We start from the raw sequence: 15,000 nt of genomic DNA, 5'->3' as shown, positions 1-15,000 counted from the left end.
TGTGTTTGTGTGTGTGTGCGTGTGAGAGAATGTGAATGGGTTTATGGACACAAGTTTAACACATGTAAAGAGCGTTAAATATTGTAGCATCATGGTTTTGGTTTGAAAAGGGAAAGGGAAAGACACTTAACCTGCTGTTTAAAATTTAAAAAAAAAAAGGGAGAGTATTGTGTACACAGACACACACACACACACACACACACACACATGGGCACTCAGACAGTACATAGAGAGGAGTACTCTGAGGGTTGTCAACTGATCTGCACATTACCCTGTCTTTTCCCCTCTCTCTCTCTCTCTCTCTCTCTCTCTCTCTTTTTCTCTCTCTCTTTTTCCCGCGGGCTTTGAGTAAAACATGTATTTAACATTTACAATTCTTTCACACCCATTTTCCTGCCCCCCCCCCCCCCCCCCCCCCCCGTTTGGCTCTGCTCAAGTCTGTCACTGTCACCTCCCCAGTGTTTGTTTGATTTCTTTTGTATGTCTGCCGTTTCGCACGTGACTTTTTTTTTAAGCCGTCACGGAACCTTCACAACAGCTTCCGTTCGAACCGGTCGTAGCAATGCGTTTTGAACGGGTTACCACTGGAAAAGACAGCGTATTGCAGACAGTTCAGCAACGTGTTTCCGTGCTATATGAGGTCCGTAAGAGCTGTTCTGATTGGTCGCGATATTTGCCATGTCACAATGTTTCTTGGTTCCGGAACAGCCCTAAAAAGCGTCACAGAGGCGTATGTGTCAGCTTGGAGCCCACAGTGTCTTAAATAAGAGATGCCTTTACCCATTTTCCAGTGTTGGTCAGCATGTGTGTCATTGGTTGTTTCCTCCAACAACCTTAAATAAGTAATATTGAAAAAAAAAAAAAGAAAGAAAAAACCCTCTGGCTGGTTTTTCAGAAGTTCGTGGTGATGACGCCCATGCGGAATACATTACCGTCGTTCTTTTTACGTTTATAGGAGTTTTTTTTCCCTCCCCTGCTTGGTACAATAGCAGTTACCTCATTTTTACTATTTATGTCTCTTTGTTTGTTTTTTGTTTTGTTTTGCTAAACCAATATGAGAGCTTCTGATTTTTTTTTTTTTTTTTTTCCTGTTTAATTTTTTTTTTTTTTTTGGTTTGTTTCCATTAAAAATACAATTGTATCATTTAACATGAGGTTGTAGTTTCATATGTATAATATCTGTAACCAAAATCATTTGAAGGCTTGATATAAAAATTTTTAACAAACATTTGTACATTTTTTATGAGAGTTATTACTAGTATGCTTTACTAAGTAGTGCAATGATTTTTTTTTTTTTTTTTTCCTGACTCCAGTCCCCAGTCTTTTGGATTTCAAAGGGTGGTTCAATAATAAATGTATATTGTTCTCTTCCATGATCTGACTTTTCCATTTTGCGCTCTCTCTCTCTCTCTGTCTCTCTCTAAACATAAGAAAGTGATTGTTTTAGCAATACTTATAGTTATATGTTTAAATGTAGCCACAGAAACCAGCTACCCGAGGGAGGACTCTTTTGTCTGTAGGTTAATTGAAATATTGGTTTATTTGGGTACAGGGACATGCACCATTCTCCACAAACACAAGTTCTACTTTCAGAAAGTAAATTACAAAGTGCAATGCAGATTTCCAACCACTAGGTGGTAGCGTTACATTTTCTATAATTAACGGCTACTATTTCTTTGCCTTTCTTCAGTTGGCAGAGCTTTATGATATTTAACATTTTGACAAATGTGTGTAAGAAATCATATGAATTTTAATATGGGGAAACGTCCTTGACAAGTCAAAGAAGTCACGGTTTGATCAGTTTTCAGTGTCTAATCTTCTTCCGAAGTTCCCACTGAACTGGGTTTACGTGTGTGTTTGTAATTTCACTGTGACGTCATACATGATCTTTTATATGGTGTAGTCCAGAACTTCGCTCGTTAGTCATTTCCAAACTGAAACGCGGCATTGCCTATTGTTCGTTCCATGAAAAAACAGTCTAAAACTACTCAGTTTCACCCAGTAGAGCATTAGTACTCTTTAACGGCCTACAGCCTGGAAGCTTGTTTACTGTCGGCCAGGATGTTTCCTCCGATGATTACATTAAGCTCTTGCTAGGCCAGACGCACTGAAACACACATTAAATAACGTTACAGTGGAAGTCAAAGGTTTGAATGAGGCCAGAACTTTGTAAAACCTATACAGTATTTATATGAAATATATAGACCTGTAGGATGCAATATGCTCGCTAACAATGCTTTAGGGATACCTCTGGACACATGCTAGGTCATATGACAGGGTATCATAGTTGTAACACTGTCATATAATCTCATAGTTCAGGTATGGATATATATATTCAGCCCCTTTTGTTTCTTTGATACAGAGTTTGAAGTGACCATTTGTTCGTTGTTAGTGTGTCCCAATGGCCTTAATTTAGGACCGATATTTAATGTAAACGGTCATTTGATGGACAGTTGTGTGCGCGTGGGACAGAAGGTTACAGAGGCTCACACTCTGTTCACTTTAATTAATTCGCGCTATTCCACGGGGTATTGATCGTTACTCAGTTTAAGTAATCTCACCTTTTTCGGTATGAAGAGGGCAAATGGCCATCGCTAAAGACTAGGGCCCAGGCAATCCTACTTCCTCACACACGCGCACACAAAAGCTCGTCCCCGATACCACGTGACCGCGAGCCTTTTTGGAGTCGCTGCTTTTTGCTCGAGAGCCCCCAGAGCCCCCCTGTTGCCACGGTGACCTTGAGCTGTCTTATTATGGGCCGAGAGTGTAGCCAGCCCGGCCAGAATGGGCTTATTCATAGCCGCAGCCTGTGGGAGCGCCGGGAGAGAAACTCATTTAGGTTCGGGCTGGGTCCCGCGGCACGGCTCCACAATAGCGACAGGGGGCAGTGGACATGGTCACGAAATCTGCCGTCCAACATGCGCTTCTTTTACATAAAAGAGGTTTTTTGACAGCTCTCCACAAATTCTTTACTCAGTTTTTTTTTTGAAGAGAAGAAAAATAAAACGTTTTAGAGGATTAATCATTTAAAAATGATGAGCCATGACACAACATCTCTCTTGTTTGCCTGTATACGAGAGGATTGGCCAGTCTGATAAGGGGAAAACTCATTTTTAAAAAAACTGTTTGTTTTATTTTTATGTTTGTTCTTTTTGTTTGTTTCAAAGGCTTAAGTCTTCAAATAGCTTGAATTGTAAACTGAACTAATATGTAGAGCTGATGTAATAACCTAAGGCTGGCAGAACAATTTTACATTATTACGATTCAGATAGTGTTTTTAAATATGTCATTATTAATGCACTACAGAACCGAATCAAAGGACCCGAACAAGTCTTGTATACTATGTTCAAGTCTACCTATATGTGCTGTGGTGGATAAATCTGATACGAATAACACACATTGTGTCAGAGAACTGTGTCGAGGTCTAGCAGGAGGTTTTTGCCCATTGCGTTTTGTTTTACTGAGAGGAGTGTGAGTGTGTGAGTGAGTGAGTGAGATTTGTGATCAACCTGTGATACTCAGAATCAGAAAAGAGGAAGGAAACCCAGGTGTTCCTGAAGGTAACATGTCACCTCTAGTCTCAGGAGACTCACATCACGGTGGAAATGAACGAACGCGTTGGATTAACCTGTGGAAATGTGCTGACGTTTAGTTTCCTGCTCGAGTGTTCTTTCCAGATTAAGCCGAATTAGGAACATCTGTGCAGGGTCTCTGTGAGAATGTGAGAGATGTCAAAACACAGATTCATGATCACAGAAAGACCCCTGGAGCTCAGGGCTGCATTCATCTTAAAGCAATACTCAGTCTCTCTCTCTCTCTCTCTCTCTCTCTCTCCCCACATCTCTCTGTTGTTGGTGTCCGCTCAGTTCCTATAATCTCTTCCCGTCTGGTTTCTGCATTTTTTTCCTGTGCTCTTTCTCTTTCCCTCTATCTCTCTGCTCCTCTCCACTCTTGACTTGATGAAGTCTACTCAGCTCCTAGTAACTCATTTCTTCTAGTTTCTGCACTTCTTTGCTCTTTCTTTCTCTCTCTCCCTCTCTGTCTCTCTCTCTGTCTCTCTCTCTCTCTGTCTCTCTCTCTCAGATTTGGGATTGGATGTGAGTAGTATGTGGAAATACCCATTACAGATTTGAAATATATTCCATCGGACAGAAAGCTTCCGTGCATGTCCTACGGGACGTTCCAGAAGTTGACAGAAGTCACCGTGGTCTTCCGTTTTGACTCAGCCGTGAATCATAAACATTTATGCGCATTATGCAGACATGGGCAGAATCCCCCCCCCCCTCCCTTACGCAACCGCTGCTGCATCTCCTCCAAAACAAACCAGCGTCGCAATTGAAATCTCATCGTATTATGTTGTATCACGCTGGATGTGGAGACAGCATGTCTGTGACGATGCAAATGCGCTTTGTCACATCGTGTTGTTTGTTAATAGTATGACAGCTAGAGTGGATGTGGTTTAGTGCTGTGGTTTAGTACTGTGTTTTGGTTTTCTTTTCAGGCATTTAGTATTCTCTCAGCGGTCCCCCACTGATGGATGGATGGATGGATAGATAGATAGATAGATAGATAGATAGATAGATAGATGGTTTATTATTTATAAACATTTCGAAGGGTTGTATGAAAAACAGAGGATTTTTACAAGTTTATACATTGATAAAGTAACTCACGCCAAAGTATGAACACATTCACAAAAGTGTGAAATAACAGTGGATGTATGAATGGGAGGAAAGAAAGGAAAAAAGAAGGTATAACCACCTATTCTGATTTGGTACTTGGTGTGGGTGTTTTTTTTTTCACAGGAGCAGGTATACAGCTTACACTATATATTGTCTGCAAGGTTGTCAGGAGGACAGAACAAACTGCAGAGTGGAACCTTACACAGCTTTAAATCTTTCACGGTGGACTCTGTCTGCCACCACAATTCATTTGAGCTTAAAGGGGAAAAAAAGACGAAAAAAAAAAGGAAGAAAATTTTCAGATTTCCTCAGAGCGCAAACACTCCAGTTCCATCACCTATCGTCGTCTCGAGGTATCCGAGGCAAAGACGCCCTCCTCCTCGTGACGAGGGAATGCCGTTTGCTAAGCATGACGGGGTGCTTTTAGGACATCACGCCTCGTTAAGCCGAGCTACTGTGACCATGTCCACGCGCCGGTAAAGCCGACAGGGGCTTGAGTGAGTGAGTGGTCACTCGGGCAGGGAGGGGATACGACCTTAGGCGGTGCGGCTGGAACGGCTCAGATGACTGGGCGCTATGAATTATCTCCGTTGCGGATAAAACTCGGATAGCGCTGTTCGCCCGAAAAGGCGACGCCGTTCCCACCATCACGGCAACAGTCACCCTCTAACTCCTAGTGCCCGAGTTTTTTTTTTTTTTTTTACAGGATGTTACCACGATTTCAAAGATATGGTAGAAAACATAACGCTTCATTTCACAAAAAGCCTCTCGTAATTTTAATGTCCTTCGTGATATAAAATTCACTGTTGAGCCACAGTTTCAATTCCCTTACAACTGACTCGCAGGTAATCAAAATGACAGGATACATTTATACATCATTAAACCATCATAATCGGATCACATTCTCGTAGGAAGAAATGACTGGTGCTGATGAAAATCCAATACAATGGATATATTCAAGAAATGTTTTTTGCGCAATGATGGACTTCCTGTTTATTTTAAACAGTGTTATGCAGGGTCCCCAAAATCTAGTCCTGAGGGGATAAAGACCTGCTTCGTTTTGCCTTCATAGTTCAAGGCTATGTTTTCACCTGAGAAACAGGTATGTGTGCTCTTCATCCAATCAGGGACCAAATTAGTTGTGTTTGGGGAACCCAGTAAAGGAATGTGTAAGATAGAATCTTTACAATATTTTACCTTACCGTTGTTGCAGTTAATTGTAGTTCCAATGTTATTCTTACTTTCTTTACGAAACGCTTTTGAGATATAGGAGTTAAAATGTGCCATAGTCCTACCAGTGAAGGCTCATTAATTGAACTGACATGAATGGAATTGAATTGAACTGACGGTTGACCGATGTCTGGTCTTTCTCAAAATCTGAAACGCAGAGCTGTGATTGGCTAATGCGATTGGCATCTGGCCTATAACAAATACAAGAGAGACCAGAAGGTCATTTTAGGCCAGACCAGAGCTATGGACTGGCCTCAAACACAGTGAAAACTTTTGGGCACTTCCGTAAGATGATCCAGGTCTCCGAGAAGATTCCCTCTTTTCTCCTTTATTTGGACCAATGACTGAAGACTGGATACCGTTTCCGCGAAGTGACTGGCATTTCCCCTGACCAATAGAAATCCTAATTAGAGACAATATGCAAATGATATGAGTAGATCAGAAAATGAACTTTTGATGGAGGTGGCACCACATGTCTACAGCATTGCTAATTATTAAAACAAACATGAGTCAAGGAGCTGTCTGAAACACACAGAGAGGCTGTCGGGGCCAAGTCCAGCTCCGTCTATCCTTTAATGCCTGAAATGACTGACCTATGACAAGACAGCCTCAGGATGTGTGTGTGTGTGTGTGTGTGTGTGTGTGTATTTATGTACATGTGTTTGCGAAAGAGAGAGAGATGCTAATTAAGTCGGGCTTCTCTTCTCTCTGGGCTGTAACAGTGAGCTCATATGTCATTTAGAATACAGAAGTGAGGGAAAGAGGGAGAGAGAGAGAGAGAGAGAGATGGAGAGAACGGAAGGGCTGATTCATCAGCTCTCAGGCCAAAGCAATGTATGTAGAAGCCTTGGTCTCCCCCCTGCACTCGTCCAACCCAAACTCAGTGAACTCTGTGTTAGCATTCCAGAAAACACTCTCCCCTGGATTCCCAGTTCATGTGACTGGTCATCTGGACGATGAAGACAGACTTACTTACCCTTAGCTGAAACAGGGAAGACTTGGGTTTACCGTGGTGATTAGGAGCTGTCAGGAGAACTGGGTTTACAGGCTTTAGAAGTGTAGGCAATTTTCTTTCTTTCTTTCTTTCTTTCTTTCTTTCTTTCTTTCTTTCTTTCACTTCTCCCTCACTCTGAGGTACTGCTCGGGACATTTAGACTGCTGGGTGTTTAAACCGTTTTTTTTTTTTTGTTTTTTTTTGTCCCCATGGAAACCGTGTGCTGAACCGTGATAAAGTCATGTCTGACCTCGTGCCTAGAGGAGCGTGAAGCGGTCCTCCTAAATTGATTTATTATGTACTAGACTCTATACCTCTACAGCAGAAACACCTTCCTGATTAAATCACTCCCCTTGTTCTCTCTCTCTCTCTCTCTCTCTCTCTCTCTCTCTCGCTCTCTCTCTCTCTCCCTCTCTCTTTCTTTCCTGCTCTTTTTCTCATGAGTTGAACTCATTAGCACATGCACCCAGTGTTCCACTGTCCATAACACATAAATGTCAGCCCTGTATTTCTCTGTCACATACACCTGACCAAACTCCGTTTTCCCGGTGTGTTGTCACCAGGTGAATAAAGTAAATGGGGCCAAGGAACACACATGTGCACACACACACACACACACACACACACAGAGAGAAATCTGAGCAGTTGACGTATGAGGATGTGGTAAGTGCAGAAAGATGCTCCTTTATTTTGCATTAATGTAGGACATAATGGAGGCCTTACTATGTCAAAGAGAGAGAGAGAGAGAGGGAATGAGAGAGAAAGAGAGAGGGAGAGAGAGAGAGAGAAAGAGAGAGAACACTGAAATTCTCTTTTCGACATTCCGTGTATTTCACACCTTCCTGAGCTTTAAAGTCAAACCTAAAATAGCCACACGGTTCCAGCATGCGCAGGGAGGCTCCGAATAAGAGTGCGGTTAATAATATGATTGGCTGGAGAAATGTTTGAATAAACTCTCCTTTTTAACTGAGCTCTTGAGATCAAGATTTTCAGAGGATATGATTAATATACTTTCTGTAGTGTAATACCCTGAAACGCACTTTTGATGCATCAAACATAACTCCTGTGGGTGTGTGTGTGTGTGTGTGTTTTGCACGTTTTCCTGTGAATAATAATCTGCTCATTAGTAAAACAAGGTTCCTTTAATGGTCTTAAATCTGCAGATAATTGGCTCCCTCACACCAGTGATCTTTCCGTACCGAGTAAACCGTCAGCCCAAACGCTCTCGACGTGAAGTTGGAACGATCGCCGGTTTGAAAAGTTGCTCGCTCTTACCAGCGCCGCCACTGGCTTCAGGGCACATAATTAATCACCCCCAAAAGTGTTGAGTTCAGTTAGGGCAACGGAAAACGGCACTTTAAGATGTAAATTTGGAAATATCTTCAGGCGCTCTACGCTTCTTCTCCATTTTAATCAGTTATATTCCCTGATTATGAATGGCTCCGTTTTTAGGCCAATATGTGAGTGTTATTATTTGGTGCTGAGGACTCCGGGCTGATTGCAAATGGATATGGTTTGTGAGATCAGGGAATATGGAGAGACTTAATCAGGAATTGTCATTCGACTGCGTTTGATACCGATTCCAAACCGGTGTGTTTCTGCTGTGCTTTTCCATAGCACTGGAACCATTAAGACCCTGGTGTTCAGCTGCTGGTGTCAAAAAGTTGAAACAGATTTGTCTGTAAACAGTGACTGCTCTTCTGGAAATATCTTTGACACTTTGCTAGACTTGTATGAAAAATTTTTTTAATGCACTTGTGGAGTGTTTGTCTTCTGTGCATTCTGTAAGTTTATAAACTTAATAAATCTGTATGTAGGTGTGAGCAACTGATACAAACAAGCTTTCTCTTCCTTTGTCTTAATTGACTGTCTATGTCCTTTGCTGGGTACGCTTACATAATACTGATTAGACTTTAAAAAACAAACAAACAAACAAAAAAACCCAAACAAAAAGAAAAACTTTTACCTTTTTGCTTAATGCTTTGGAAGTGGAAATGTTCAGTTTGGCACTCTTCAACTTCCACTTTAATTAAACCTTTAACAGCATCATCACTGTAACCACGAGTGTCTCTCAGTTATTATTTTTTTATTCTTTTTATCCTTTTCTTTCTCTCTTTTTTTTTCCCCTCTATGGTTTGAGCTCTCGTCTCAAATCCCTAGGCTGAGGACTAACAAATGAAATGCTTGTATCTGAGTGGATTTCTGCACCGGTTGTGAACTTAAGTGACATGACATGACATGACCGTATGTCAGGAACTCTGCGCTCTGAGTTCCTGCACAGAGAAACCAGGCAACTCTCTGGAGGGTCTTCCTGTCAAAACACACACACACACGCGCGCATGCATACACGCATACACACGACGGAATCATGTGCAACATGATCCAAATGCACTCTAGCATCAGCCGTATGGATGATGTGTACGGGGTTTCTAATTGGTTGTGTCAGTTTGACCACTGGAAATCTTGGGATGATGTTAGTTAATGACTGAGGTGGTCAGTCCGTTGGCTGTGTATTAGCCCGTAGTTAAATGGCTTTCCCCAGCCGCGTCATGTAATCGTGGTTACATGGTTCATGTGTAGTGCTATATGACGTCTATGGAAATATAACGTCAAAAAACATAGGGAATATTTCACAGTGAATGAGTGTGTGAGAGGATTGAAGAGACGACGCGTCAAGCTGAAGCGGTACCGCAGGCAGGGTAATATGTTCAAGATCTGCGGGTCGAGACAGCACAAAGTTTGACGCTATGAAAACATGTTACGGGGCGGGTTCTTGGGTCAAAAATGAAACCAATCCAAATCACCAATCCAAATGATAATCGTCTGTAATGAGATCCACCCTTACAAATACATGATTGCAACCTTTCAGCTGTCCCGGGAGGTTCGCGAGAAGCCATGTAAAACATTTCGGCGCTTCGTTATACGATGCCCTGTTGTTCTCCAGGGCATTTTAAAAACCCCTGTTTAAAGCAAAGACAGCTTGCTCTGTGTAGGCAGATCTGATTAGATTCTGAAAACTGAGATTTGGTGGGTTTTTATTGAAGCATATCATGCATTCGTATTAGACAGTACTTTAATGTGACGCATTATCCGCTCCCTGGAAATCCGTTATTGCTGTGGACATTAAAAACTGAAGTACACTCCGTCAAATATCAGGACCCCCCACCACCCACCACCCACCATTCAGCTGAACTTCAGTTGTCCTGAAAACCCCTAGGTAGTTCTTTTTTTCGAGAAAGCTGCCCTTCACAAAAAAATACCGTCGACGTGACCTTTTCACTCTCCCACAGAGCGAACTTGGTACGATCTCCGTGCGAATTCCGTTGCCGCAGATGCTACATGATCAGAGAGCATGTGACGGTGCGTTCAAGCTTGCCATTTGACTCGACTCAACTAGACCTTATGCTAGCGTATTAGCATTTTTCCATATTCCAGTCCGCCTCCATTTGGGTAAGAGGAAACGACAAATTAGCATAGCAATGGGAGCCCTAGAGGCAAGCCAATGAGGCGTGTGGAAGAGTGTTATTGTGAAATTACACTGGAAACGAGCGTTCTTGCTTAGCTCTGTGTTATTCTGTTGTAATGAGAAGTCTAAGCGGCGAGCACAAGATAAGGGGGCATGTGTGGTTTAGCGACACACTGATGCTAACAACAAACCGCTCTTTGACTCTGAACAACCGAGCCAGGATTATCCTCCGAAGAAATTGCACATCTCTGACAAGGGGAAAGATTAAACAAGGATCTCTTGATTTAAGTTAATTTATCTCTGCGCCATAAATTAGCCTTATTAATTTTTCCTCTTGAGTTTTGGGTGTTCGTTTGGCCTCGAAGAAGCCTGTTTAATTTAGTCTCTTAGCCTCTCTCCTCTCTCCTGTTTTAGCCTGCGCAAGAAGTCGAGAGGAAGTTTGTGGAGCTCTGAAGATGTACAGATATGGATTAAGTCTTTAAGAAGATTAAAACAGTGCGGAAAGTTACACAGTTGCTCAGTGAGATAGACCTAACTGGTCTGACCATGACTTGACCTGAATGGGTTTTGATTCACGCTTTTACGTCCGATCCCTGAGTAGGGAGCCCCCACACTCCAAAAACTGTCGTGGGATTCTGAACACTTTTTTTTTTAATCAGAAAGGGGCGGACTTTAGACTTTCATGCACAAACACAGCTACACGTGCACACACACACACACACACACAGAGTGCTACATGCACACGTTGGATGATTGGATGGACGTCAGAGTTCTTTTACACAGACATCACAGTCGTTTCTTTATTCTGGATAGCAGGCTTGTCTGAACCCTGCTACCCACCCCCACCTTGCTTTTGATCATCTTCACTAGGTGTGGTCATTTGTGTTTGTGCATCACACACACACACACACACTATCACACACTCTACTTTCTCCCTCGTTTTGGCGAAGCGCCGTGATTGATGCCCATTAAACGCAGAGTTACAACTTCTCTGGGGTCGTAAAAATCATGTGAAGTACGCCTTTGCTTCTCCCTCCTCTTTTCCCTATCACTTCACTCACACACTCTCGCTCTCTCGCTCTCCCTTACCCTCTCGCTCTCTCGCTCTCCCTTACCCTCTTGCTCTCTCGCTCTTCCATAAGGTTTTTATTGATCCTCAAAAGCTCATTAAACTCGTATGGCTCTGTGACCGAGGTGAGACAGGCCAGGGGGGGGCTAGCGACTCGATTAATGTATGTCTCCGAGCACGTCTGTTTTGTCAGAGCTGGATTAAGTATATATTTATGAGTATATATTTTTATATTTATATATTTGGAGGGTTCTGAGCATGTCCGATTTCATCTGCTGGAGAAGAGGGCGGCTGCCACCCGCCAGCATGGAAAACGAGCAAAGCCCATTGGTTCTCTAAAGGTGTCAGTCAACCCGAAATGAGACACAAGGGTGTTTTGTTGGTGACCCAGGTCAGAAAATGCATGATGCACCGAAATGAACGGACAAAACACTCCAATATAAGGACAAATGATCACATTTCCAGAGCAAATTATTCAAATATTTTTCAAATATTTAGAGCAAATATTTGAATGGAGAGGGAAAATCATTTTACATCATGACTCGGCGGAAAGCGTTCTAGAAAGGGTTACGTTAGAAGACAGAAGGCTAAATGAGATAGAGAAGAGGGTGTAGTTCACTCTTTCTGCTGTCAGTCAACACACATATCAGATATACAGAGAAAGAAGCTTATCAGGCATCATTAACTCTTCTTTGTTCAGAAGCAGATTAAATAATCCCTGAGTGTCGTTCTTTATGAGGAGTTATCGTACTCTATTTTAAGATTAAGACGAGAGTCTGTTGGCCGCCTACTTTGAAGCCGCTTCGGTTTAGCAGGAAGAGATCCTTATCGTGTTGTTCCTCACTCTCTCAGAGCTGAGGAGAAAATGCCAACCAATGTATTATCATGACATATTAAAAAAAAAAAAAACATAGGGGTTCGTTGCCGGCGTGGATGATGTTTGACTGCCGTTTTGATCGATTTAGTGACAGAGCTAGCAAAAGGCGTTTGTAACATGGGAGTGGTGTAGTGAGATAGAAAGCGTTCAGATAAACAAATCAAACAAACGTAATTGGATTAAGAGAGTGCAGCGTCCTTAGGCGCAGGATTTAAAAGTCTTCCTAAAATGTTCCGCGCCTTTTGTCTCGGCCGCGGAGGAGGACGAGTGTCTGTAGGTAAAACGGCAACAGTTTGTGGAGGACGCCGGCCGGGGTTTGTAGGCGCTGTAGCTCGGTCTCTCTAAAGCACGTCATCTAGTTATGTTTGACAGCTGTCAATCATGCAACATCATGGAAAATAATGGGCAGTGATTTGTTACTCTCGGCTTGTGTGTTTGTGTGTGTGTGTGTGGGGGGGTGTAGGGGGTAGCGGGGGAGATAAAAAAGTAAAAAAAAAGAGAGGTCATAAAGGTGAAGAAAGAAAAACAAGATGAAAGATAGTTGAGAGACCTGTAGTAAGTTGGAAGAGCGTCCCCACCCACACACTTTCTCTCTCTCTCTCTCTCTCTCTCACACACACACACACACACACACACAGCCTAAGGAAATGGTTACCCTCAGTGAAAACCATGACTGTCAAAATGAAAGGGAGTAAAAGGCTGATTTAACATGACAGGGGAAATCTTTTATTTTTGTGATGTGTTTTGTGTGCGTGTGTGTGTGTGTGTTCACTTTCACTTTGAGTGTCCTCCAACGTTTGCTCATTGACCACAGACTAAACTTTGACTCTTTGTATATATATATAATAAATGTTCCTCCCGGGGTTTGGATCCTGTCATATACGAAGAGTTTCACGACTCTGGCCCACACGAGCCAACTGCCACTTCCTAGAAATAACAGTTTAGTACAGTCAGGATCAACTTTAATGACATACACACACACACACACACACACATATGAGAGCAGGTGTGGAAGAGCTGCCTGAAGGCTCAACCATCTGTCACATATAACACCTGGTCCCCTAGTGTGTGTGAGTGTGTGTATGTATGTGTGTGTGTGTGTGTGTGTGTGTGTGTGAGTGAGTGAGAGAGTAAGAGAGAGAGAGAGATCTTGTATTTACATGTGCATCGCATGTATATGTGCATATGCATGTATTCACTGATTGACTGATTTTGTGTTCGTGCCTTGGTATGAAAACCTGTGATTTTGGCTCTGTTTATCATTGTGTGTTTAAAGTGTGTGATTATGTGTGTATACGTTTGCCCTCAGGCTGACCTCTTTACCCAACACTTTTTCTTTTTCACCTTGAAGACATTTTCAATTTGAACTAATGAAAGGTGAACCACACAAATTGCGCTGTAAGCGGTTATTTGCTTTCCTCGCACGTTGTGTATATGTATGTGCTTGTGTGTGTGTGTGTGTGTGTTTATTTACATGCTAATATGTGTACAGTGCGCCTCTTGCATATTCTTGCTAAGGCTCATAAAACACAGTAATTGCTGTTGAGCTGTAATGAACTCAGTTGGGCATTAGGACCCAGTGGACCCCTTATATTACCCCAGCCATAAACAGTCTGCTACAACTAATGCTGAAACCACTCAGTCAAACATAACACACTAACTATACAGTAAAAGTCACGAGAGAGAGAGAGAGAGAGAGAGAGAGAGAGAGAGTAGTACATCAGCGCTTTTGAGGGCTGACTACAAATTTCATCATTAAAAATGACCAGGCAGAAAGATGAATTGACTTATCACAAAATATGAAATTAACCAGATCAGACTGTATGTGTTGCTGTGTGTGTGTATGTGTATGTGTGTGTGTGTGTGTGTGTGTGTGTGTTTGTGTGTGAAACACAGTTCCCTCTGGTTATATCTTTAACCAAGTTATCTCCCATCTCGTGGATTTTTTAATAAATGAAAATTGAATCAAATATATGACTGTGTGCACGCCATCACTTGATGTCTCAGGTCGACTCCAATAAAACACCTGCATCCTCCAGACAGGCAACACATAAACATAAATCAGTGAAAAAACACAGACACAGACACTCACACGCACACACACACACATCAGGGAACTTTATGTCGATCCCTTTTATAGTGTCATAAGATGCTAATAATTAGTGTGAGGAATTAAACAACTTGAGATTGAAATCTTCATCATTTCTCTCTCTCTCTCTCTCACACACACACACACACACACACACACACACACACACATACAGACACTGACTGTGCTGTTTTTTTTTCTCTTGTAGAATGAGAGGGAACAAATAATGACAACAAATGTTTGGCTCATTGAGGTGAGATTCATCCACACACACACAGACACACACACACACACACACACACACACACACACTACTATATACCTTTAGTAATTTGTTGTGATGCCACAGTCACTGTTCTACCTTTGAGAGTGAACGAATCCTTCCTGTGTTATACCACATATGACAGTGAAATGACAATGTCAGTGAAAATCTTAATGTCTAAACAATTTAAATTTTTAGGGGGATGCCTACCTGTGTGTGTGTGTGTGTGTGTGTGTGTGTGTGTTAGGCAGAGAGAGAGAGAGAGTAGTTGGTGGAAGTCAGAAGTCTCTATATATGTCAGTATAGAGGTGTGTGTTCGTGCGCATATGTGTTG

The sequence above is a fragment of the Chanos chanos genome, chromosome 11, assembly GCF_902362185.1.
Source record: "Chanos chanos chromosome 11, fChaCha1.1, whole genome shotgun sequence".
In the NCBI taxonomy this organism is placed as follows: Eukaryota; Metazoa; Chordata; class Actinopteri; order Gonorynchiformes; family Chanidae; genus Chanos; species Chanos chanos.
This window is presented reverse-complemented; position numbering follows the sequence as displayed.